Below are 27949 nucleotides of genomic sequence, written 5' to 3'. Positions count from 1 at the left end.
CTATGACTTCTTGGTAGTAGCAAGTTCACACAGGAAGAACAACTCCCTTGTAGTCACCAACATTTTCTCATTACTTGTGAATTTCATTTTACTCCTGGGAATTAAAAGTAGCTACAATTTTTTAGAGAAGCATCATTTGCCCATATTCCTTCATTCTATGGAGCCAAAGTCAGCAGAATAAGCTCCCAATCAAGCTTAGATCACCTATAATCAGAGAATCTCAAAATTGGATTTGACCGCAGAGATCATCTATTTTAACCTATGCTTTGATTGGAATCTTTTCTACAACATTCTCATCCTTTGTTTGAAGACCCCTACTGATAGGGACCTCATTACTTATTGAGGCAGCTTATCCCATTCTGCTTTTAAACAGCTCTAATTGTTATGAAGTATTTCCTTATATTGATTTAAAATCTATCTTTCTGTGTCTTTCAATTATTGTTCCTTCTTTTGTTGTTCTGAGCCTCTATTATATCAATTTAGTAACAAACATTTATTAAACACCTACTACATTTAATAGTAGCTCATCAAATTTGCAGAAGACACAACATTGAGGGGAAAGAAAGGGAATAAATATTTATGGAGGACCTACTATGCACCAAGCACTTTACAAATATATCTCATTTGAACTTCACAACAACCCTGCAAGGTAAGTGCTATTATTATCCTCTTTTTATAGGAAACTGAGGTAAGAAGAGGTTAAGTGACTTGTCCAGGGCCACACAGCTAAGTGTCTGAAGCCACATTTGAACTCAGGTCTTCCTGACTCCAGGTCCAGCATTCTCTCTATTTTACCATATAGCTGCTAACACAATGGATGACAGAGTCTGGATCCAAAAGGATGTCAACAGGCTAGAACATTTGGGTTGAATATAATAAACTGAAATTCAACACAATAAATGTAACATTTTGCATTTAGGTACAAAAAAAAATCAACATCAAAAATACAAGACAGGGGAGGCATAGATAGATAGAAGCTGTTTTGGAAAAGATCTGGACGGAGAGAATTATAGGAAGATAGTGAAATAAGGCAGGAAACTACCTGGCTCTCCCAAATTCCCACACAAATAAAATAATGCCTCAAAGTCAATTTTAGAATAGCAGAAATAATTAAAAGTCAGAGTACTCCAACCTAAGTCAACTTGGAAGGACAATAGGAAAGATCTGACCTCCTTGGGTAGGTGGGTGGGGGTTCTGTCACAATCTTGGGAATATATTGCTGGATAAAAAAACAACAAGCCCTGGGGGCAGCTGTGTCTGAGACAACCTTAGCTTCAGGAGATTTTGCCCCATGGATGGTGTCAGGTTGTGCAACTCATTGGGAGAAGATTCAGGGGGCCCTCTGCTGGTGCTGGATTAGGGTCCCAGGTGTGCTGACCAGTTGGGGTTCCACAATGTGGCTCTGGGGGAGAAGGAGCAAACACACTCAGTGTGACAGAGGAGAAGGGCCCTGCCGGTTATGTTCACTCACAAGACAGCAGAGTCCTTGGTTTCAGTTCCAGAGGGGTGAGCTGACACTTGTAGCCACTTGAAGGTCCATAAGGAGCAAGAGTGCTTAAGGTGGCAGCAATTCTAGGGCTCTTGGTAAGAGTTCAGGGGCAGAGAAGAGTACCTGAGATCACTTATAGACCAAGGCATAAGCAGGAGGAGTGGTGACAACACCTGGCCTTGGACTATAGAATGTTGGAAGAACCAAGATGTCAAAGGCCCCCAGAGAGAGCTTAGAAAAAACAGCATAAAAAACCCAAAACTGAGATAATTATCGTCCACACCCTGGGAGCAGAACTGAAACCTAACATAAAGTTAACAGCCAAGAAAAGTCTATGTAAAAAAAATGAGTAAAAAAACCAGAAGAGCCCAACCATTGATAGGTACCTTAGTGATAGAGAAGAGCAGGGTTCAAACTCGGAAGAATATAAAAGAGCCTCTTGTAAAGCTTCAAAGAAAAATGTAAAATTATCACAAGCCCAAAAAGAGTTATCAGAAAAGTTTTAAAAGGGATTTTAAAAATCAAATAAGAGAAGTTGAGGCAAAATTGGAAAAAGAAATGAGTAATACAAGAAAAGCAAAAAAATTATGAGAAGAATGTCTACAAATTGGAAGAGACCAGAAAACCATTGGTTAAAATAATTTTAAAAAAGGGGATAGAAAACCAAATCACCACTATCAAAAACAAAAAGGGTGAACACACCACTAGAAATGCTAGTTATAGCAGTAACAGGAAAACAAAAGAAATTGAAGGAATCAGAATGGGCAATGAGGTAAAAAAACAAATAAACCTCTTTTTGCAGATGATATGATGGCATACTTGGAATATCCTAGAGATTCAACTAAAAAACTAATTGAAAAAATGAATAATTTTAGAAAAGTAGCAGGATATACTCATACAAATCATCAGCATTTCTATATATCACCAACAAAGCCCTGCAAAAGAGACAGTAAGAGACAGTTCATTTAAAAATAACTGGAGACAGTACAAAATACCTGGGAGCATACCTGCAAAGACAAATCCAGGAACTATATGAATATAATTATAAAACACTTTTTATACAAATAAGGTCAGATTTAAATAATTGGAGAAATATTAATTGTTCATAGGTGGACTGAGCTAATATAATAAAAATGACAATTCTACCTAATCTACTTATTTAGGGCTATCCCAATTAAATTACCAAAAAGTATTTTATTGAGCTAGAAAAATTCATTTGGAAGAACTAAAAGTCCAGAATATAAAAAGAATTAATGAAAAAAAAGTGTAAAGAACAGAAGTCTAACAGTGTCAGGTCTTAAACTGTATTATAAGATGGTAATTATGATAACTATCTGATACTAGCTAAGAAATAGAATGGTGAATTAGTGGAACAGAGTAGACATACAATACATAGTAGCATATCATTATAACAACCTTATGTAAAGATTTAAGCCTTTAGAAAAAGAATTCACTGTCTGGTAAAAGTTGCTGGGAAAACTGGAAAATAGTCTGCAGAAACTAGGTATAGACCAATATCTTATACTAATTACCAAGAGAAAGTCTAAATGCATATATGACAGACATAAAAGGAGATAAAATAAGTAAATTAGAAGAATATAGAACATAGTACCTATCAGATTGATGGATAGGAGAAGAATTTATGAATGAGGGAGAGACAGAGAGAATTACGAGATATAAATGGATAATTTTGATGATCTTAAAAAGGTTTTGTACAAATTAGAGGGGGGAATTTATGGACAGTTTCTCAGATAAAGGCATCATATCCATTTCTCAAATACATAGAAAACTTTGTCAAATTTATAAGGATATGAGTCAATTCTCCGTATGATAAATGGTCAAAGGATGTAAACAGGCAGTTTTCAGAGGAAGACATCAAAGCCATAGATAGTCACATGAAAAAATATTCAATCATTATTGAGTAGAGAAATGCAAATTAAAACAACTTCCAGGTACCATCTCACACCTATCAGATTAACTAAAATGATAGAAAGGAAAAATGACAAACGTTGGAGGGCATGTGGAAGAATTGGGGTATTAATACACTATTGGTAGAATGGTGAACTGATCCAACCATTTTGGACAGCAATCTAGAATTATGCCGAAAGAGTCATAAAACTATATACTCATTGCCCAGCAATATCACTACTTGGTCTGTTTTCAAAGATGATTAGGGAAAAAGGAAAAGAACCTACATGGTTTAAAATATTTATAGCAGCTCTCTTTGTGGGAGCAAAGAACTAGAAATTGAGGGGATGACCATCTATTGGGAAATGTCTGAATAAGTTGTGGTATGTGATTGTGATATAATATTGCTGTTCTATAAGAAATGATTAGCAGATTGATTTTAGGAAAACATGGAAAGATTTGCATAAAATAATGAATTGTGAAGCAAATAGAACCAAGAGAACATTGTATACCCTAACAGCAATATTGTTTGAAGAGTAAATGTGAATGACTAAGCTATTCTGAGTAATATGAATATTCAAATAAACAACAAAGGACCTATGAAGGAAGATGCTTTCCACCTCCAGGGAAAGAACCGATATCTGGAACTATGTATTGTATAGTTTTACATATATATCTGTGTCAAATGTTGGCCTTCTCTAGTTTGGGACTGGGAGAGAGGAAAACAGCTTGGAATCAAATTTAACAAAAATTAATAAAATGAATATTAAAAAAAGAAGATCTGGAGTGTTAGTAGTGTGCCAGCTCAATATAAGTCAGCAGTGTGATGTGGTACTTGTCCCAATAATGGATCAACTTCTGGAGAAGCTTGAGGGTTTAACTAATTCCTTTTATGAAGAAATATGCAAATGACTCCAAGTAAAAGCAGTTCCCAAGGTGGTTTTAAAAAAAGGTAGTTAATGAAAATAAAAGCTACTAATAAAGAATTAGAAACAGCTCAGTGAAGTTCTCTGGGAGTCTCAAGCAGCTCCTAAAAACTTCTCTTGTATTCTTCTTGCTCAAGGGGCCTACTCCTTGAGTCCCAGATCTGAGAATCAAGAACAGTCTACCAGGCAGCAAAGTTTATCCAAATTGTTCCAGGTCTGCAACATATCTTCTTCACTTATAATACTCCAGGCCAGTGTCATAGAAATTTGGAGGGTTAACTAACACCTCCCGAGTTCCATCAGCATCTAGGCCCATAATTGTGGCCAAAAGAGCTAATCCAAGCTTGGGTTTCACTAAGTTGGACATAACTACTAGGCATGGGAAGGTTACAGTCCTCCTGTACTCTGCCCTTGTCAGTTCTCATTTGGATTACCTTTTTTATTTCTGGGTACCTGAGTTTAAAGACACTGCTGAACTGTGGTCTCTGTGGGAGGACAACTAGGAAGATGAAGGACTTGAGTACATGATGTACGAGCATGAGGAGTTGAAGGAACTGGGCTGGAAATGAAGACTCAGGAGGGATGTTGAAAGACTGTCATGTGGAGGGAGCATTAGATTTGTTTACTTTGGTCCCAGAACCAACCTAAAACAGAACCAGGAGCAACAGATAGAATTTGTAAAGATATAAAAAGGCACGTTTAGACCTGATGTCAAGGGAGAAGACCTAACAATTAGAAATGTCCAAAAGTCCAGTGGGCTGCTTTGAGAAGTGGTGGGTGCTCCTTCCTTGGAGGACTGGGATAGATGACCCCCTGTTGGGATTACTTTTGTGTATGGGTCAGACTTGCTGCTAAGGTCCTTTCCAACTCTCAAATTCTATGATTCTATGTAAAAGGCTCTACCATACATTTAGAATGATAGTCTTGGAATTGGGAAGACCTGGGTTCAAGTCCTGACCCTGATACATACTAGCTGTGTAATCACAGAAAATCTACTTAATCCCTCAGTGCCCTAGGCAGCTCTCTAAGATTTAAGATATAGATGAGTAGCCAATCTGACATCATTGATGGGAGTGTTCATTCCAGGAGTTCCTAGAACACGTGAAAGATCACAGTTCTGTACCCTCCCTTCTCCTCCAAAATGCACAAAGAAATGTGTTAGATGCTAGAAATAAAAAGATGAAGAGTGAAATAGCAGCTGCCCACAAGGACCTTACATTTTCTTAGGGGGAATACAGTATATACAATGATAAGTACAATACAAAGTAGGGAATTGTGAGCTGCAAAGGAGGTATGAGACAAAGCGCTCCAGGAAGGAGAATACTATCAGTTGAGAGGGAGAGGGATAAGGGAAGTGTAAAGAGAGGCAATATAGTGTTCTAAGAAGAGGCCTGGAGTATTATGTGCATTAGAATCCACTCATTTATTCACTTCAATTTTTCCATCTGTAAATGGGAAAAGTAATTCTTATATGACTTGATTCATGGGTTTTGGGTGAGAAGAAGGCTTGGCAAGAGGCAGGCTGACAAAACACAAACAAATAAACAAACAAAGAAAAGGGGCAGCTAGATGGTGCAGTGGATAGGGCACCAGCCATGGATTCAGGAGGACCTGAGTTCAAATCTGGCCTCAGACGCGTAAAACTCACTAGCTATGTGACCCTGGGCAAGTTACTTATCCCCATTGTCCAACCAAAAATAAACAAATAAGCAAGAGGCAGGCTGATTCTTATTTTAGCCTTACTGTTCAGCTACACACAACTTTTTTTTTTGACAAAGCAATCAGGTTAAGTGACTTGTCATGGGTCACACAGCTAGTAAGTGTCAAATGTCTGAGGCCACATTTGAACTCAGGTCCTCCTGACTCCAGGGCCGGTGCTCTATCCACTCTACCACCCAGCTGGCTTCCCCCATAACTTTTTTAAAAGGGGCATTTAAGTTCAGAAATCTCTGCAGTGTGGTTTCAAAGATTTCCTCAAATAAAATTGCTCTCTCCAAAGTTACCAATGATCTTTTGATTGTTAAATCTAATGGGCTTTCCCTCAATTTTCGTACTTCTTGATCTCTCTCTCTCTCTTTTTTATATGGAGATAATTGGGCTTAAGTGACTTGCCCAGGGTCACAAAGCTAGTAAATGTCTGAGGTTGGATTTGAGTTCAGGTCCTCCTGATTCCAGGGCCGGTGCTCTATCTATTGCACCATCTAGCGACCCTTCTTGATTTTTTTTTTTTACCTGTTGATCATGATCTCTTCCTGGACATTCTATTCGACCTAGGTTTTTGTGACACTGCTCTCTTGTTGCTCTTCTCCTATTTGATTGTCCTTAGTCTCCTTTGCTGGGTCTTCATCCAGGTAATGCCTATTAATCATGAGTGTCATTCAAGGCTCTGGCTGCCACCTCTTCTTTTTTCTCTCTATGCTATTCAGCTCCCATGGGGTCGGTCATCATTCTTATGTATATGACTTTCAGATCTACATACCCTGTCCTATCCTCTCCTCTGAGCTTCAATTCTGCCTCACCAATTGCCTTTTGGACATCTCAAACTAAATGCCTTGTAGGGCATGTCAGACTCCACACATCCAAAATAGAACTTCTTGTCTTTTCCCCTAAGTTCTCTTGCTCCCAACTTTCCTATTACTATTGAGAGTACCATAATTCTCTCAGTCATCCAGGCCCCCAACTTCAGTGTCATCCTTAATTCCTCATTCTTTTTTTTAATTAAAAAAAATTTTTTTTAGGCAATTGGGGTTAAGTGACTTACCCAGGGTCACACAGCTAGTAAGTGTCAAGTGTTTGGTCTGAGGCCAGATTTGAACTCAGGTCCTCCTGATTTTAGAGCCAGTGCTCTATCCACTGCATCACTTAGCTGCCCCTTGATTCCTCATTCTTGATCACCCCACACATCCAATCTGTTGTTATGTATTATTTTTACCTTCACAATATCTCTTGTATAGGTTCTCTTATCTCTACTCAAATAGCCCCCACCCTAATATAGTCCTTGTCACCTCTTGTCCAGACTACTGCAATAGTCTTCTAATTGGTTTTCCTGACTTAAGTGTCAGAGTTGACCATGTCACTCCCTTACTCAATAAACTCCACTGGTTCCCTATTACCTCCAGAATAAATCATAAAATTCTCTGTTTGTCATTTAAAGTCCTCTACAATCTGGCCTCTTTCTACCTTTCCAGTCTTATACTTTACTCACCTCAATCAATTCTGCAATCCAGCTACATTGGCTTGTTTTTCACGTTATATTCCATACCTTTGTGCTGTCTAGCCCTCATACCTGGAATGCTTTTCTTCTCCTACCACCAATTCCTAGCTTCCCTGGCTTCCTCCAAGAATCATTCCTTCAAGACTTTCTAGATATACTGTGTGAACACACACGCATATATACATATTATGCATAAAATATTGTATGCATGTAATCCCAGCCCAATTGAATTACTAAAAAATTATCTTACTGTTAGAAAAAATAACAACAAAGTTCATTTAGAAGAACAAAAGGTAAGGAACTTCAAAGGAAGCAGATACAGTAGTATCTGATCTAGTAGATTCAGACCTTAAACCTTACTATAAGATGAAAGCATTATTGAAGTGTAAAATGGATAATTTTTATTATTTTAAATTAAAATTTTCTTGCATAAATAAAACCTATACAACCAAGAATAGAAGGAATACATAAAACTGGGGGAAAAAACAATCACTCAGGTAGAATGGGATTGGGTTGGAATATTGCTGTGGGGTAGGAAATGATGAGCTGTTGATTTAGAAAAACATGGGAAGACTTGGACTTATGAAGGAAGATGCTATCTACTTTCAGAGAAATAGATGGCCTGTAGAAATAAGCATAGTATGGTCTTATATATATATGTGTGAATGTATATGTATATGTTTATAGATATCTATGTATATGTATAATATATATGTATGTATGTATGTATGTATGTATGCATATCTCCATGCTTAATTGTAGCCTTCTTTGAGGGGGAGAGGAAGGAGAAAAAATAAATCAAAAAGTGCACAGCAGATAACAAAAGAAAACCTGTAAGTAAGCAAAGAAAAGCTTTGAAAACAATGTGTAGTTTTTATGATACAGGTTATCTTGAAATTGAAATGTATTACTTTATATTGAATCCTCTCTTATGTTCTGCTGTGTATGTGGCAATTTTTTCTCTTTCTTATTTTGTACCTAAGTTTAAAATAAATTTAAAAACCAAAAAGAAAAAAGAAAAGAAAAAAATAAAAAAAAGTTCGGTTTGGGAAAAAAATATTGTATGTACATAGTTATTGGCATATTAGTTCCCCCATTGGATTGTGAGCTTCTTAAAGGCAAAACCAGTGTTTTTGCCTTTCTTCAAAACCTAGTGCTTATCACATTGTCTGGTGCATCATAAGGGCTTAAATGCTTGTTAAATGCTTGTTAGACTGAGTCATTATATAAATTGTGATGTCATAGTATTTGCATGGTATTCAAGGTCATACAATAAAACTTTGCTTTTTAAAAATATAGTAAAGGGTTTCACCTAACATCCTACATGTGTTTATTTCAATGTTACCCCTCTTGAAGTCCATTCATTCCCACTTTAATACACATATCAATGACGGGTACTATGTAACCTTGGTTATAATATGAGTTTATTGCTTGATCCATGCCCCTAGAGGAGGGAAGAAATCAATACATTCTAATGAATAGGGATCAATTAGCAGGGCCTGGGGGAAAAGAACTTTCTAGGAAAAAGAGGACAGTGTCCCAAGTCCTAATTCAAAAGAATAAACAAGATGGTGGACCAAGTCAAGTCAAGAGGTCTTAGAATAATTCAATCCTAGGGCTAGGCAGAAAGTGGAAGGTGGAGTTCATGGCATTGAGTTAAAACAGAGGAAGTCAATATAATGTCACAGACATGAAGCTAAAGAGGAGAAAGAGGTTTTCATTATCAAAAATGCTAGAACCCAAGTCTTATTGGCTTTCTATACACAATACCACAGTGACTTTTCTAAGACTGAAGAAATTTGTCAGAGGTAGATCTCAGTAAGAAAATTTCATTCTGGGTATATGTCTTCCATAGCCTATGAGATAATGACTTTTTTCATCCCTTTGCAGAATTGTTATCTGTAATTTTCAGTATGAGAGGTAAAGTGGCTAAGTGGCTAGTGAGCCACCTTCCAAGTTGGGAAGAACTGAGTTCAGTTCTAACCTCTGACACATACTGGCTAATCCAGGTCAAGTCACTTAGCCTCTCAGTGCTCTGGGCAACTATTTTCTAAGACTATAAACTGCATGGATTTTGACTTTTCTTGCTATAAAGTCCTTTCACATTTGGAGTTCCCTGTGCCAGTGAAATCACAGGTCCTGTCGCAATCCTAATATTTGAATATATGTGTAAAGCACTTTTGGTAATGAAAATCTGCAATAAAATTCTGGAAGATAATTTCCCAGCGGGCAGATGGAACATCTGTGTTATGAGTCAGCAAAGAGAACTTAGAAGTTGACAGAGCTGATATCCTGAGCTGGGAAAGATCTGATCATTCATTAATGTTAAGGAAAAACAACATTGTTATCAGAATGTGCTGGTTGACTGAATTGTCCCCAATTTTGCTGCAGACTGAATCACAAAATCTCACTCAAGTACCTCTATAAGGCTTAAGCTGAATACACAAAAGTCTGCTGTGCAGGACCCTATAAATGTTGTACCTAAGAGGCAATTAGGAGCTTTCTAGACCAACTTTCATTTAGGGACAGACTATTTCCCATTGGCTCCGTTCAAATGCCACACTATGCCACTGACTGCTTGCGTACTTTGGACAAGCCTTAAAAAGCCATATAAGCCAAATCTGTAGGGTAGGAGGCCAAAATTTCTACGACAAGCAGTCTTTGTTATTATGCTAATAAATTTATTTTCCTTTCAGTTTTATGACTCACTTTATTCGACCTCCAGTCATGTGGTCCTACTGGTGGGTAAGATTCTCCTTGAGTGCTCCAGGCATACAATCTGAGAAATCCCCTGACTTTGAGTGTGGAGGCTGTCAGTCATCTTTCTTCTATTGAGGTAGGTTGATCCCTCAGACAAGAAATAGGAATTTAATGGGTGATATAAAAAGAGGGTATGGGATTTGAAATAGGAAGAAACTAAGTCTAATTTTGTCTGTTGGAAGAATGTGACATGATCTATCAATTAATAAGCATTTATTATGTGCTTGTCATGTGCTGGGAACTGTTAGGTATTAGGCATACAATGACTAAAGTGAAACAGTCACAGCCCTATGGGTGGAGCCATAAACAGTCTGTGAACCTGAGCCTTCCTGAGGCCAAGGAAGTTTTCCACTTTCATTGACTATTAGTTCTTATCTTGAGTTAGATACCTCTCCTTGCACTCTTCCTCAAGTTTCTAGGCATATTTTTCTTTTGGGGCCAAATGCTTCTGGATTTTATCTGGCCTTTGAGATATGGAAGTATCCTTCTAGTCTTTATCTGCATCACTTTCTCTAGACACGAGAAATTGGGGCCAAAGTAACTCATTTTCAAGTCAGAGGAAATATTATACTGTCAGGCTCTCAGTGTTCCTTCTCACTGTCCCAAAGGAAAACCAAAGGTCAATGTGTCATAATCCTTAACCTTCCTAATGAACAGCTGTGGATTCATGAATGTCTGTAAACCTTGAAGCTACTTCCTTATTTAGCCTGTGCAATCTCCTAGAGGCAGCAGATTCAGGATTTACTACCAGCTGTATAAGGTGGTCCAGGTGATTCTTCTTTCAGCAAACCTTATATATTAAAACGTAGTTTCACACACAAAAATTAACAATGACAAAAGAAAATTACTAAACCTCTACTATATAGCCAAGTTGAGGCAGCTAGGTCATGCAATGGATAGAGTGCTGGGCCTAGAGTCAGGAAGACTCATCTTCTTGAGCTTGAATCTGGCCTCAGATTCTTACCAGCTCTGTGACCCTGGGCAAGTCACTTACCCCTGTTTGCCTCAATTTCCTCATCTATAAAATGAGCTGGAGAAGAAAATGACAAATCACTCTAGGATCTTTGCCAAGAAAACCCCAAATGAGGTCATGAAGAGTCAGACGTGACTGAAAAATGACTGAACAGCACTATAGTCAAGACACTATTTGAAGCTGAGAATACAAGGACATAAAAAAAAATAAACCCCACCCCCCACAATGTCAGAGTGCTTATATCTGTGTGTGGATATATGTGGTGGGTAAGGGAGAGATATAACATGTAAACTGATACAAGATAATTTGAAATGGGAGAGGGCATTAATGATTAAGGAGAATGGGAGGGACCTAGAATAAGAAAGCATTTGCAGTGGACACTGAAGACTTCTTATACTTGGCAACACTCATTTTGAATTTCTTTGGCTTCTCCAACATGACCCGGGTAAACTCATCAATGGTAAATCTCATCAATTTATAAGCTCCCATCAGACTTGTTATCCACATCATTGGTATCCTCTGCTCTTCTGATTGGAGTGTGGAGCCATAAGGGGGATGGCAGGATACATATCTCCTCAGATATTCCATTATTCACTTGGCTGCATTTTAGACCTCCCAATTGACGTTTCCCTCATCCCTTTTCAACTTTCTTTTGTCTTCCCCCAGGAGACTAAGCTCCCTGAGGGTGGGGACTTTTTCTTTTTTGTGTTTGTATCTCCTGCTCTGGCATATAAGTAGGTGCTTAAAATATGTTTATTCACTCTTTGTTGACTATTACTATGGAAGGAAATTAAGGATTCTAAAAGCAAGGACATGGTGGTGGTCGTGGGGGACACAGAGGCAAATGATGAAATGCTGAGTTTGGGGTATAGCATGTGGACTTGTTTGGCTGGGATGGAGAGTACGAGAGTTCATCACGTAAGCGAACAATTCGGGAAAGGTCAGCAACAGCTAAATTGTCAAGGGCTTTACCAAAGGTGGTCTCCATTTTGCAGAAGGACTTGCCATAGCATTCCTTCAAATAGCAAGCTCCCCAAAGACATTCCCTTTTTACAATGCTTGTATTTATATGCAACCTTTTGGAAACATCTCCAGTGTTTCCTTTTGTTTGTACTAAAAGATGCCTAGTATTTAAGCACTTGATTAGCTTGAAGTCACAGCCCAGCTGATGTCAGAGCGCAGTTGTGTTCAGCATGGTCTCCTGGTGTATTATCCCTGAGCTGTGTCTTATCTGTAAGTGCAGAATTGGATCAGGGTTTAGGGTAAGCTTCTGTGCAGGGAACTCATGCCCCAGAAAAAGTGATGTATTGGGGGGCTAGGAAATAGTCTTTTAAAGCCCAGTCAGGCTTTCAACCTCTTTTGTTGTGTTTTTTTTTCCCTTCTCACTCTATTTCCTGAGATCTCTTTAAATACAAAAGAAAAAACAAACCCAAAACAGGGAGAGAGATGATATAATTAACATGGGATGCCTAGTTTCTAGTCAGCATATGAATACTAAGTCCCATATGGCAATGCAGGTTTTTAATTTAGCTATGTGCTCAAATTATTTATTGATCCCCATTAACCACTGTCCCCCTCCCCCAACATATTCTGGCCTACATTTTTTTGCATAGTCTTCTAAAAATGACATCTGCATTATAAACAGGGCCTGCTGTTTAACTACATTATGACTGTTGACTTTCTGGGGATGGCATTTGTCTCAACTTGGTTTTGGACTGTTCAGCAGTAGCCAGTAATTAGGTGCAGATGAAAGCAATTCTTAGAGGCTTCCTTTGCCGCTCCTTTTAAAGTGTCAAACCTGAGGGTGTTCAGATCTGTTGTACCAATAAGTAATAGTCTGATGTTGTCCAGTCTTCCATGGGAAGAAGATGTTAATGGATACAGAGTCCAGAGAGCCTCAAAATAGAAATGTGGGTAGCGAGGGAACAAAACTGGACAGGAAGACAATTAGTAAGTACACAAGTTTAGGGTGTGTGTGTGTGTGTGTGTGTGTGTGTAGTTGTGGGGACGGGACGGGGAGAATTAGTGAGCTAAAGTAAGAAAAATTACTTCTCATGATCTAGTCAGACATAAGATTGTGAGTTCAGAATAAATAGCTAGGGAAGAAAAAGGAACAGACATTTACCAAGGGCATAGGTAGAACAAGGTCCAGCTTCTAGGGAGTGTCAGCCAACATATATTTGATGGTACAGTGGAAAAAGAGCTGGATTTGGAGCTAGAAGAACTGAGTTCGAATCCTTACTCAGCTACTTACTGCCTGTGTGAACTTGGGCACAGCAGTTAACCTTTCTAAGCCTCAATGTCTCCTGTAAAATGAAAGCCTCAGACAAAACAATCTCTAAGGGCTCTTCTGCTTCTAAATCTCTGGCCTTTTTTAGAAAAACTTGAGAAACAAGCAGAATGTCTCAAGTGCAAATTCTGTTTTAGGTACTGCTAGCTGACTCTGGACAAATCACTTGACTTTTCTTTGTTCAGTCATTTATCCATCACATCTGACTCATTTGGGGTTTTCTTGGCAAAGATACTGGTGTGGTTTGCCATTTCCTTCTCCAGGTCATTTTACAGATGAGGAAACTAGGGCAAAGAGGGTTAAGTGACACACAGCTAGGGAGTGACTGAGGCTGGATTTGAACTCATAAAGATGAATCTTCCTTACTCTAGGTCCATGCTCTATCCACTGCGCCACCTAGCTTCCTGTTTCTCACCCTTCTCCAACAGCTTCAATTTCCTTATGTGTAGAATGGGGATAATAATAGCACCTATCTGACACAGTGTCTAGCAGGCTCAAAATAGACAACGTATTCAAAGATCTATATAAATGGAAGCTATTATTAGAAAGAGATCCTAACTTATCGAGCTCAGTACTAGGCTCCTTGTCTGTTATTCTAACTCCTTGTCAAATTCTGACTCCTGATTCAAACTCTTGTGCCTAGCTCCTGATCCTAGGTCCAGGGCAGTGGCCACTCCTCTCTACTTTCTCTCTATGTAACTCCATCTCAGGCCCAGAGCTTGAGGCCCCAGGTAGAGACAGCACCTGGCTGGAGTGGCAGAATGGGAAGTAGGAGGAAGGAGTATGGCAGTTTCTGACAGAGAGCCACTTATATCATGCACTCATTAGTAACACTAATTAATAAACTCCATTTGCTTGTCCAATGAAGTCTGTAACTGCTAATTTATAATCTGTGACATTCTCCAGCAGCCAAATATGAGGATTTAAAGGACCAATGAATGGGAGCTTATAGTGTTTATATGTGTGTATGTGTATGTGTTTTTGTGTGAGTATGTGTGTGCGTGTGAGTGCATGTGTATTGTGTATATGTGTGTGTGTATATGTGTATATATATATATGTGTGTGTGTGTGCGTGTGTGCATGTGTGTGTGTGTGTGTGTGCAGGGCTGAGGAGGGAGGAGAAAAATTCTTGACATTCTTGGTCATCATTAGGGCTGCTCTGAAAGCTGCAAAAGCTATTGCTATCTACAATCGCGCACCTCCCCAAGGGAATCACAGTGAAATTCTAGAACTATTACTGCTACAACAAGGAATTGCCAAGAGCAATTCAACTTTTAGGAATATGGCTGTAAAAACTTCATTAATCTTCAGTTAGCAACAAAGAAGAGGTTCTCCACTCCTTACCCCTACCCCCTCCTTTTTTTTTTTTTAAACTGTTGCCTGGTCCTGAGAAGCCATTAGTCTGTTCTGAACAAATGTAATTATGTCAGCAGACAAAGAACTGCAATGCATATCTTGCACACAGGTGTCCAATATAATTCAACTAAAGATACTGTCTTTGAGGGGCTGCTAGGTGGTGCAGTGGATAGAGCTCTGGCTTAGGAGTCAGGAGGACCTGAGTTCAAATGTGGCCTCAGACACTTGACACTTACTAGCTGTGTGACCTTGGGCAAGTCATTTGACCCCAATTGCCTCACCAAAAAACCCCGCCAAAACAAAACTGAATTTACAAAGGTACTGTCTTTGAACTTCCTGATTGATGGCTTGGGTACATTCTACCTTGAGAGGAACCATCACTGGAGTTATTAACTTGATCCTCCTGAAAAAGACACAGTCACAGATATTTTGCTTAATTATTTCAAAGAGGGACATTATGAAGATAATTAGGTAAAGTCCGTAAAGTGCAGGGAGCACTTATAGAGATGAAGGTCAGGAAAAGAGAGTTCTAGAACCCTTTGGAAGTAGGGAGAGGAAACAGGTATTGAACTTTATAGAATCTAGTCTTTTTTAAGGTTGGGATTATTAGTTCTTTCTTCTGGGGGTTTTGGGAGAGTTTCTAGGAAGTTATAGAGGTTGATTCTGGTTTGGGATTAGGGAGATGAAAAGGGAATTATTTAGAATGCCATCAGTAGTATTGAAAGGCAACACGGTGGAGGTGGTTAGAACACTGGATAGGAATCAGGAAGCCCTGAGTTTGAATTCTGCCTCAGACTCTGATTCTTACTGGCTATGTGTCCCAGGGCAAGTCATTTGACTTTTCTAAGCCTCAGTCTCCTCATCTATGAAATGGGGTTAATAATGGTCCCTTCCTCATAGTGTTGTGGCTAGGGTCAAATGAAGTAATACATCATGGTACAGCGGGGAATTTTGGCTGAGTCTGGAGTCAGAGGAGCTGGGTTCAACTCCTCCCTTTGCTACCTACTACCCTCGGTGACCTTGGGCACATCTCTCAGTTTTCTCATCTGTAAAATGAGGAAGTTGGAGTAAATGGCCACTGAGGGCCCCTTCAGCTCTGTATTTATAACCCTGTGATCCTATTTTAAGGGGTCTGCATACCTTGAAACATTATATTAAGACAAGCTCATTTTAACTGGTGTACTGGATAGCTATGCCCACGTGACATAGTGTCTGTCCATAAACTGGGCTCAATATACTCTGCTCAAGATTCTCTCTTTTGAAATTTTGGCAAACTCCCACTGGGATTGAGGTGCTAACCTTTGGGATTAGTCCAGCTTTTTTTTTTTTTATATCCTGCAAGAACTTTGGTTTACACACCAAACTACCTTCTGAGATTATCTCCTATTTCCTCCGTATATATCTTATATGTGCAGAGTTGTTTGCATGCTGTCTCCCTCATTAGACTGTGAGTTTTCTGAGAGCAGGGACTACGTTTTTGCCTTTCTTTCCCATCTTCCTCCAACTCCACACACACTTCACACAATGTGTGGAAATAATAAGAGTTTATCAAATGTTTGTTGGCTAACTGATTATTAAAGTTCACTTTTGGTCCAAAAAACTTCACTTGTTTTAACAAATAGCACCTTATGGACTCACAACCACTTCTTCAGAGCAGAAGGGGACCTTGTGTGAGCAGGGTCAGTGCCATACCACCTGGATTGAGTGTTTTTACGGGAGTGAGTGGGGAAGATGGGCTTCATATACTTCTGTTGTAGAGGAAATGCATAAAACCTGGGAGGAAAGATCTCTCTAGAAAAAGCAACATTAGAGGTGAAAGAAAGGGAGCTAGAGGGTTGTGTAACTAGACCCTCAGTCTGTATTTTATTCAATGACAGGATGAGTCTATTGATTCTATCTGGAAGGAGGTCTCCACGACAGAAAGAAAGGGAGCTAAAGGGTTGGGTAAATAGACAGATAGGTAGGTGTCACAGTGGCTAGAGTGCCAGGGCCTGATTTTAGAGAGACTCCTCTTCCTGAGTTCAAAATTGGCCTCAAACATTTCCTAGCCTGGGCAAGTCACTTAACCCTGTTTACCTCAATTTCGTCATCCATAAAATGAGCAACAGAAGGAAATGTCAAACTTCAGTATCTTTGCCAGGGAGAGTCAGACAGAACTGAACAACAACAAATAGACAGACTCTCAGTCTGTATTTTATTCAATAACAGGATAAGCTCATTGAGTCAATTATGAAAACCTCCTGCCCCACCTGGATATTCTGTACAAATTACATCCCCAAGGTTAAGACAATTCTTCCCCACCTCACTCAATTACTTGATATCTGGTTCCTATTACTTGAGCTCCCAAATAAAGTGGCTAAGCCACTTCACCTAAGAGATTCTTTTTGCCTCCTGAAATGTTGTGCCTCTCCCTTTGTACTTTGGAGTTATGATTGCCAAAGGCCCAACAAGCTGATGCTACTTAAACTTTCATTGTCTAGCCTTGCCTCTTGATTTATTGACCTCCAGGTGGGAGGAATTACTTTCCAGGAGGATCTTAGGATCTCTGGCTGGAGGGATTGCTCAAAACCATTATTTCATTTTTATCATGCCTCAGAGGGATTCCTGGTATAATCTCATAGGATCTTTGGTTCCTGAGAAAAGGGAGGTGGTCCTGGGAAAATGGTCTTTGGATTGTTACCAGGAGAGATAAATCTGTTCTTCTCATTTTGTTGTTTTTTTTTCTTTTACCATTGAGCTCTTTTTATTCTGCACCCAGAATGAAGTAGAGAAAGACTGGAGAATAATCTGTGATGGCAGGAAGAATTTATTTGCAAATCTACTTCATCATTAACTACCTAATTCTATTTCAGTCCTTACTTTATTTTTTAGATCTTTTCTTTGATGAAGAATTTGGTGAATAGAGTCCCTTCTCCAAAAGGTAAAGTTTCCCAGAAATGCCATAATTCTTTGGCATTTTAGATTGTTTTTCTATCCCAATCACCACAGATTTTCTGAAAAGCTGACTTTCTGCATTTATAAACATACTGCAGTGTTCTGGAGGGGTTTCTAAATGAAGTAAAGTAAGTCACCATACCATGCATTTGGGCATGCCGCTTATAGTTGCCTTATAAATAAATGTAGGCACAGGGAAAACCTGGAGCATCGAAATGCAGTGGTACCACTAGGGTATAGAGGAGAGAGAGTGACAACAAAATAAAGGTTTAGATATTGGCTCCACTACTTACCATCCATTTTGTAATAGATATTTAATTGATGTTGATTGATTTTATGTAAAGCACTTTGTAAAACTTACAGCTATGTTAATGTCAGTCTTATTACTACCCTCCCCCTACCTCCACCCTAGTCACAGTCTCTTCTTCAGTAATTGGGAGTAGATTCAATGCACCAATTGCTTCTCAAGGTTCTAGCAGCAAAGTGTTTTGTAATTGCTTCTTCCTATCCCCCCCCCAATTTAGAAGAAAGGCAGCAGCTTGAGTGCATTTGTGGTGAAAGAATTGTGAAAGATAACCAGGGAGTAGGGCTGATAATAGAAAGGAACTGAAGAAGGAAAAGCCAGAGAGGTGACAAGAATACACAAAAGCACCATACAGGAAAGATCTTAAGATCACTAACAACCATGATGGTGTGGTTACTGATCCAGAACTAGACATCCTGAAGAATGAAGTCAAGTAAGCTAGGAAGCACTGCTAACAGCAAGGCTAGTGGAGGTGATGGAATTCCGGCCGAGCTATTTAAAACCATTAAAGGTGATGCTGTTAATGTGCTACACTCAATATTCCCACAAATTGGAAAACTCAGTAGTAGCCACTGGTTTGGAAAACATGAGTTTACATCTCAGCCCTAAAGAAGGGCAATCAATGCCAATGAATATTCAAATCAGTGAACAACTGCACTCATTTCACTTGTCAGCAAGATTCTGCACGCTATACTTCAGCAATATGTGAATTGAGAATTACCAGAAGAGCCAGGCTGGTTTTTAAAGAGGCAGAGGAACTAGAGACCAAATTGCCAAGATTCACTGGATTATGGAGAAAGCAAGGGAGTTCCAGAAAAAACTTCTATTTCTGCTTCATTGACTACTTTAAAGCCTTTGACTCTGTGGATCACAACAAAATGTGGCAAGTCCTCAGAGAGATGGGAGTATCTGATAATCTTACTTGTCTCCTGAGAAACCTGTATGTGGGCCAAGAAGCAACGGAACCAAAAATGGAACAACTGATTGGTTTAAGATTGGAAAAGGAGTATGGCAAGGCTGTATATTGTTACCTTATTTATTTAACTTATATGCAGAATTCATCATACAAAATACCAGGCTGAATGAATCAAAAGTCAGAATTAAAGCTGCCAGGAGAAATCCCAACAATATCAGATATGTAGATGATACCACTATGATGACAGAAAAGTGAAAAGGAATTAAGAAGCCTTTTGATGAGGGTGAAAGAAGAAAGTGAAAAAGCTGACTTGAAGCTTAACATAAAAAAAAAACCCTGAAGATCTTGGCAACTGGTCCTATCACATCCTGGCAAACAGAGAGAGAGAAATGGAAGCAGTGTCAGATTTTATATTCTTGGATTCAAAGATCATTACAGACAACAACTGTAGACATTAAATTAAAAGATGCTTGTTCCCTGGAAGGAAATCTTAGTCAAATCTAGAAAGCATACTAAAAAGCAGTGACATCACCTTGTTGACAAAGGTCTGTATAGTCAAATCTACAGTTTTTCCAGTAGACTATGAGGAAAGCTGAGTGCCACAAAATTGGTGCTTTTGAATTGCAGTGCTAGAGAAGACTTCTGAGGGTCCCTTGGAGAGTAAGGAGGTCAAATCAATCAATACTTTAAGAAATTAATTCAGGTATTCACTGGAAGGTCAACTACTAAAACTGAAGCTTAAATACTTTGGCTACATAATGAGAAAAAAGGACTCATTGGAAAAGACCCTGATGTTGGGAAAGATTGAAGGCAAAAGGAAAAAGAGACAGCAGAGAATGAGATAGATAGATAGTGCCATGGAAACAACAAACATGAACTTGGACAGACTTTGAGAGACAGTGGAAGATGGAAGGGTCTTATGGTCTATGGGATCATGACGAGTTGGATACCACTGAACAGCAACAACAGAGAGGTGGCAACTACAGGATGAAGGAAATAAGGGATTTTCATTGGCCTTGACTTCCCCTTACCCTGTTTTTTCACTGACTAAAAGGGATCTTGTAGTATCTTACAGGACAGCCATGTGGTACAGTGGATAGAGCTCAGGTTAAAATCTGGCCTTAGATACTCGCTTAGTTGTGTGACTGTGGGCAAGTCACTTACCTTCTCTTTCAATCAATAAACATTTATTAAGTGTCCACAATGTGCCAAGCACTGTGCTAAGTACTAGGTTTACAAAAAAAAAAAGGCAAAATGCAGTCTCTCCCCTCAAGGAGCTTAATAGCATCTATCTTCTGTGGTTGTTGTAAAGATATCGAGTACTTAATAAATTCTATTCCTTTCCTTATACTTCCCAATGTTTTTTTTAATCTTCTTAGACAGTCAAGAGTATATTGTTTAGACGTTAGTCTTAAAGTTCTATATGAATGTTCCAAACTGTATCATTAGGCCAACCTGATCTTTATGCTGAGTAGACTTTATCCAACTCATTTTCCTGGCTTCTCTTTTCTACCTTTACTTTTTATATTACATGAGTTTGCAAACATAATTTCAACTATCATCTCAAAGATGTCCCCCTTTCCTATGTTGTTATTTGTCCTTTGTTTTCAAAGAAGACCAATGATATCATGATGTTGGAGTCAGGGTATGGTATATTTGGCTGTGGCTGATCAGACCAATAGAAGTTCAGAAGACACTACCATAGATCAGGCACAAGGGGTCTGTTAGAACATTTAGAGTAGAAGTGTCTGGATTTGTGCAGCTCCTATTTCCATTGTGCTTCTATGATTCTGCTTTGCTCATGGAGTACAGCACCTTCTTTGCTATGGATATGCCATGCCGGACAGTCCTGTGCCAGTGTTTCCCGTGTATCAGTCAACACTAAAGTTCTTCAGAGTTACCTTGAAAGTGTCCTAATACTGCTTCTTCTGACTGCCATGTGAGCAATCACCTTGTGTGAGTTCTCTGTAAAACAGTATTTAGATAAGTGTGTGTTTGGCATTTGAACTATGTGGCCAGCTTATCACAGTTGCCCTCTCTGCAATAGAGTTTGAATGCTTGGCAGTTCAGCTTCAGAGAGGACCTCCATGTCTGGTTCCTTATCTTGCCAGGTGATCTCCAGGATCTCCCTGAGACAATTCAAGTGGAAGTGGTTCAGTTTTCTGGCATGGCACTGATAGACTATTCGATGGTTTCAAAGGCATATAACTGTAGTCAGCATGACAGCTCTGCAGACCTTCAATTTAGTGTGCAACCTGATACCTCTTCTCTCCCATACTTTCTTTTGGAGCCTCCCAAATGCTGAGCTAGATCTGGCAATGCATGCATCAACCTCATCATCTATGTGGTCTGCCTGGAGAGGGTACTACCAAGGTAAGTGAACATATCCACAGCATTCAAAATTTCTCCATTTTCGGTGACCAATGGTTCCATGTTTGGACGGTGTGGTTCTGGCTGGTAGAGGACTGCTGTTTTCTTGGTGTTTATTGTCAGGCCAAAATTAGCACAGCCAGCAATAGTGGAGCAGAAGAGGAGTGGGTAGCTTTCAGAGACTTGGTGTACAGTCCTGCATTTGCTAATCTGAGCCAGAACACCTATAAACATCAAGACTGGTTCGGTAAAAATGATGGTGAAATTCAGTAGCTGCTAAATAAGAAATGAGAACTCCATAGGGTTTATCAGCAGGATAGCTTGTCCATCTCCAAAAAAGCAGTGTTTAACTCCATCAAAAGCAAAGTGCAAGTGAAGCTTAGAGAGATGCAACATTCTTGGCTCAGCAAGAAGGCAGATAAGATTCAATTGCACACTGATGGCGATAATCACAAGCGTTTCTATGATGCCCTGAAGACAATTTATGGGCCAAAGACCTCTGGTGCATTTCACCTATTCAGTGCTGATGGAGCCACACTGATCAGTGAAAAGGACATGATCCTGGAGAGATGGGCTGAGCACTTCCCTAGTGTTCTTAACAGACAATCATCAACCAACGCTGAAGCCACTGATTGTATGCCTCAGATAAGTTCATCTCTAGCCAAACCTCTAACTGTAGAAGAGGTACTGAAGGCCATCAAGATCCTCTCCAGCGGCAAAGCACCGTCCCAGCAGAGGTCTACAAGGCAGGGTGTCCATTGCTCATATAGAAGCTGGCTGAAATCTTCCAGATTATATGGCAAGAGGAAATTATCCTCTATGAGCTTAAGGATGCCTCTATCATCCATCTCTGTAAAGAAAAAGGAAGTAGATTGTCCTGTGAAGACCATAGGGAAATCTCTCTCCTGATCACTGCTGGTAAGACCCTTGCCAAAGTCTTCCTTAATTGGCTGGTTAATGATCTGGAAGATAGTCACCTGCTCAAAAATCAGTGTGGTTTTAGAAAGGGCTATGGAACAGCCAAGATGGTGTTTGCTGCCAAACAACTCCAGCAGAAATGTCAGGAGCAGAACAGAGGTCTGTATACATTTGTCAGCCTGACCAAGGCTTTTGATACTGCCAGTCGTCAGGGCCTGTGGAAGATCCTGGTGAAACAGTGTATGCCAGTTTCATGATGGCATGCTCACAACAGGTTCTGGATGAAGGGAGGTGCTCTCATGCTTCCTTAGTCACCAATGGAGTGAAGCAGGGTTGTGTGCTTGCTCTCATGCTCTTCAACATGATGTTTTCTGTGATGTTGTCAGACACCTTCAAGGAAGACAAAAACATCAAGATCAGCTTCTGCATTGATGGTAAACTGTTTAATTTGAGAAGGTTACAAGCCAGGACCAAGGGGAATTGGTGCACTAATTTTTTGTTTGCAGATGATTATGCAGTCAAGGCAGCTTGTGAGGTCAAAATGCAACAGAATATGGATCGATTCTTGGCTGAATATGCTAATTTTGGCCTGACAATCAAGACTTATGTAACCCGAGTCTCAAAGCCCATTGGTATGGAACTATTTCTTCATGGGTGGAGATTGGTTACTCAGTGCCCTACGCCTCTGTGAGGGGCAGGATTGGTGAAGGCTAGAGAGGAGATCTTGTCTTCCTTCTGGCTTTGAACTTCAAGAGAGAGGATGAATGATTCTCCTAGACTAAATTATTTAAGGGAGCAAATAGATATAATTCTAGACTGGTAGCCCCTCTTTCTGAGGAGATCAGAGGAGCCAACCCCTGGCTCTAACCTCCTGCTTCCCTTCCTGGTAGGAATCAAAGTATCTCTTGGAGAAGAATGGAGGAAAGAGACTCTAGAAATATCTACTCTTGTCCTCCCTGTCATCCACATGTAAACAAACACCTATCTGGGCTAAGCAAAAATTACACCCCACCACACGTCATTTTCCTCCCCCACCTTCCCCCAACCATACTTCCTTATACTTACAAAGCAGCTCCACAGCTGAGGTCCCATTCTTTTGTCAGATTTCCAGGCACATTTCAATGAACATAACACCTTAATCTTATGTGGGTATATATGCCTTGTTTAGAATTTCTGTTGGATAAATTCATGAGCTTTTAGGTCCAAAACATGAAATTTATAGTATATCTTTTTCCATAAAAGCACAGTATGGCTCGATCATGACATTTCTTTGTAAATTTCTCTTTGCTGGTGGTCTGTGAGTCTCTGAAAATGTATTTTGCTATTTTCCCCTCAATACTTTTAGACAATTGCCCTGTATGATTCATACTATTCAGTTTTTTTTCATGGTTTACTGGAAATCTTATACTTCAATTATGTTCTGGATACTCTCTTTGAGTTCAATATCCTTGGTTTGCAGAGTTGGCAAGTGTTCCTCAAAGCTTGTCTTAATTTTATTCAACTAATTTTCCTTCTGCCTCTGAATTTTTTTTTCCAATTATGTCATTTTCTTTTTCAGATAATCTACTTTTTCAGAGAGTGTTTGCGTCATTTGTTCTAAATTCTCTACTCTCTTGTTGGTTTTATTATTTTCTTCAGTCCAAATTCTTCTCTCTTTTCTACCTTGTTTTAATTCTTGCATTGTTTTTGGAATCTTAAGAGCATAGATGTGGATCTAGAAGAGACCTTAGAGATCTGGAACTCTGGACTCTACTTTGCAACTGCATCTATGCTTGATCTCAACTCTCTGGAACAAGATGTCCCTCCTAGAATATGACAATCATCAGAAATCTCCTCATCTTGCTGTTTAGCTCAGCCTTGGATATAGTCAACACTTTCCCACCTTCCTTCCCTCTTCTCCCTCCCTTCTGATTGGAGGGCTACAGAGTGAGCACTAACCTCCACCCGAAGCCTTCTTTCACAGAAGGCAGAACCTGGACTTTGCAGCTCACTCCATTCAACTCCACTGAACAAGGTTGTTTCCCCCAGCATATTCCTCCCCTGCTTCTAGCTTCTTCTTGTGTGTTGTCTTCCTCCATTAAATTGTAAGATTCTTGAGGGCAGGAACTATCTCTGTTTTCCTTATATGTATCCTCCTGGCACACAGTAAGCACTTAATAAATATTTATCGAATTGAACTGAATCTAACCCAGTCTTCTCCTCCTCCTCCATTTGTACACATGAGGCAGTTGAGATCCAGAGATTAAATCGTTTGCCTAAGGCCCCACAGGTAGCAAGCGGAACAAGTAGGATTCCAAACCTGGTCCTCCAAATCCTTCATGCTTTATACTTGGTCATGCTGTCTCTTTTGAACCACTCTGAAAGTTCTTGGAGTTGCTCCATTTTTAGTATTGTAATAGTTTCACCTTCCTCGGAGGTATTTGATTTCTCCTTTATAAAGTATCTAAAATTACAGTAGGTAGCTTCCTGCCCTAGGCCAGTGTGGTAGGGCTGTCAGTGGGGAATGCTAGAAGCAGTGAGCTAGGAAGGGGATCTGTCTTCTGTTATTCTCTAGGAATTAACTTGTGGCAGCATTTCATTTCTCAGCTTTTATTGTTGTTACTCTTTTTAGCACATTGTCGAATGCCTTTCTTACTGATTTGAAGGAGCCAAAATTATCCCTTCTGATGCCATCTTGCAGCCTTCTACTTCTTAACTAGCAATAATGCAGTGAAAAGAACATTGGAATTAGAATCCAAAGATCTCGGTTCATTTTCTAGATTAACTACTTATTATATGTATGACCTTGGGTTAGTCAGCCCACCAGAACTTCAGTTTCCTAATTTGTAAAATGGGGATAACATAACATAAACTACCAGAGTTAAGGCCTTTCCCAACACCCCTGAATGCTAATGCCTTTCCTGTATTGATTATCTTCTATTTATCCTGCATAGGATGTAGTTGTTTGGACATTGTCTTCTCTTTTGCCTTTCTTTGTATTCCCAGAGCTAAGCACGCTAAGCACTTAATAAATGCTTATTGACTGACTTGCTTTGTGAAGGTCATCTGACTCTGGGTGTGGACCACAGGGCCAACTTCACACATTCACTCCAATGGGAGCATAGAATGTCAGAACTGGAAAGAACTTACAGGATCATACAGGTCAGCTACTTCATTACAGAGGACATTGTGACATAGTGAAAAGAGCATAGGATTGGAGTCCTAACTATATCATTTCCTAGTCATGTGAATTTGGGCCAGTTCCCTAATTTTAGCTTCATTTGTAGAGCAATTATTGATAATAATACTTGTTCTGTCTAACTCATAAGGCAGCTACATGGTAGTGTGGATAGAGTACTGGGCCTGTAGTCAAAAAGACTCATCTTCCTGAGTTCAAATCTAGCCTCAGACACTTTCTAGCTGTGTGACCCTGAGCAAGTCACTTAACTGTGTTTGCCTCAGTTTCCTCATCTGGAAAATAAGCTAGAGAATGGCAAAGCACTCCAGTATGTTTGCCAAGACTAAATGGGGTCATGATGAGTCACTGAAATGACTGAACAACAACAACCACCATCTTGTTGTGGTTGTGGGGAAGAAAGCACTTTGTAACTTGTAAAATGCCTTATAAATGCAAAGTATTATTATTTTAGATGAAGAAACTGAGGCCAAGAGAGGTTTACAACTTGTCCAAGTTCATACAGCTAGTTAGAGGCTGACCCTAGTTGAGAAGTAAGATCTTTCGAAACATAAATCAGTGTTCTCTGGGCTGTATGGGTGCGTAATTTTTTTAAATTCTTGATATTGATTGGAGTGTAAGCAATTTTAGCACACAGAGGGGAAGAATTCACGTACTGTCTTCAGAATCAAGATATGAGAAAATATTTTAGACTGGCTGTCAAAGCAAAGAGAAGGAAACAGCATAGTCCCACTGTGCTATTTGACAGGCTGTTGTGAGTTTGAGCACAGAAAAAAGTTAGATAGAGGCTCCGATGGGCTGCCGGTGGTGTCTGAGGTTCAGAAAGAATGTATGTGTGGGGATGAGATAATAAACTTGAATTAAGATCAGGGAAAGGACACAGCCTTCAGAGTTACCTGAATGTTCAGAATATCAAGACTGCAGGGGACTTCATATATATCAAAGTAAACTTCAGGTTTACTCAATAATTGGTAAATGAGAAAGTCCCAGAGAATCCTTAATAAGCCTGGAGCAGCAGAGAGTGTGAGAAGAATCTGATTAACCAAGTAGAGTATGATGGCCAATCTGTCTTGCAACATTAACTTAGCAATAATGTTAACAGGTTAAATCTTCTGCTGTGTGCTAATGCCCTTAAGAGAACTTGCTTGAGTCTGGCTGGCTAGAGGGCCAATTTTCCTAATGGCGTGAGGTCTGTTTGATTATAAAGTCCTTTGTCCTCATGATACTGAGTACCTTGGAGAAAGTGCACATTGAATAATTGCCTGGAAAGATAATGAAGCTGAAGGAATTGTTTAGGAGAAGCCTAGGTTACATCCAAAGTGTGCCGTTTGGGCTACTGACATTTCCTTTAAATATAAAAACCACCTTGAGTGTCATATTTACAAGTCCATCACTTTGTTTTTGCCTGGCCTGTGGAATGGAGAACCATGAGGGACCTTGCTTCACCCAAGTTAGAATATAAGCTCCTTGAGGGCAGGGATTGTTTCAGTTTTGCCTTTGTGGTCACAACAACTGAGAAGGCAGTTGCGGATACTAGATAGGGAGGGGACTCAGAGCGGAGAAGACCTTGATTCATATCTTACCTCTGACGCATAGTAACGGTATGACCCTTGAGAAGTTACTCAGTGTCTCAGTGCACAGTTCTCTCCGACTAGAAATGCAACCTGAATAGGTGGAAGGAGTTTCTTTACCCGTGAGCTCTCTATGATAATGAAAGTCTAGTTCCTAGTTCCTATCTCTCTATCCTAGACCTAGCACATGGCAGAGTGCTTGGAAACTTGTCAGTACTTACTTGTTGATTGATTGGACCGAATTTATTTAGATGATTTAGATTAAATTAGATTAGATTGTTTAGATCTAGGATCACAGATTTAGAGCTAGAAGAGATCTTGTCAGCCATCTGGTCTAACCCAGTCATTATACAGATGAGGAAACAGGCTCAGAGAGGATGAGTGACTTGGGCCAAAAGTCACAAAGGACAGAAAGTGGCAAAGGCATAATTTGAACTTGAGTCTTCAGACTTTATACAGGATAAGTCCTAATCTCAGAGCTGGAAGGGGCCTCAGAGACCATTAATCCAACAAATAATTAAATGATCATTTCTTCTACAACATACATGAGAAATGGCCACTCGATCTTTGCTTGAAGACCGCTAATAAGAGGAATCTTATTATCTCTCCAGGAAGTATATCCATTACTGATTTCTCTGACTGTTAGGAAATTGTTCCTTATATTAGGCGCAAATCTACCTCTCTGCTCCTTTTTTTTTTTTTTGGCTAGGCAATGGGGTTAAGTGACTTGCTCAGGGTCACACAGCTAGTAAGTATTATGTGTCTGAGGCCGGATTTGAACTCAGGTCCTCCTAAATACAGGGCTGGTGCTGGAGTGCGCCACCTAGCTGCCCCAGCTGGTGCTG

The sequence above is a fragment of the Phascolarctos cinereus genome, unplaced genomic scaffold (genome assembly GCF_003287225.1).
Source record: "Phascolarctos cinereus isolate Bilbo 61053 unplaced genomic scaffold, phaCin_HiC Scaffold_5;HRSCAF=322, whole genome shotgun sequence".
Taxonomy (NCBI): domain Eukaryota; kingdom Metazoa; phylum Chordata; class Mammalia; order Diprotodontia; family Phascolarctidae; genus Phascolarctos; species Phascolarctos cinereus.
Note: the sequence above shows the minus strand (reverse complement) of the source record.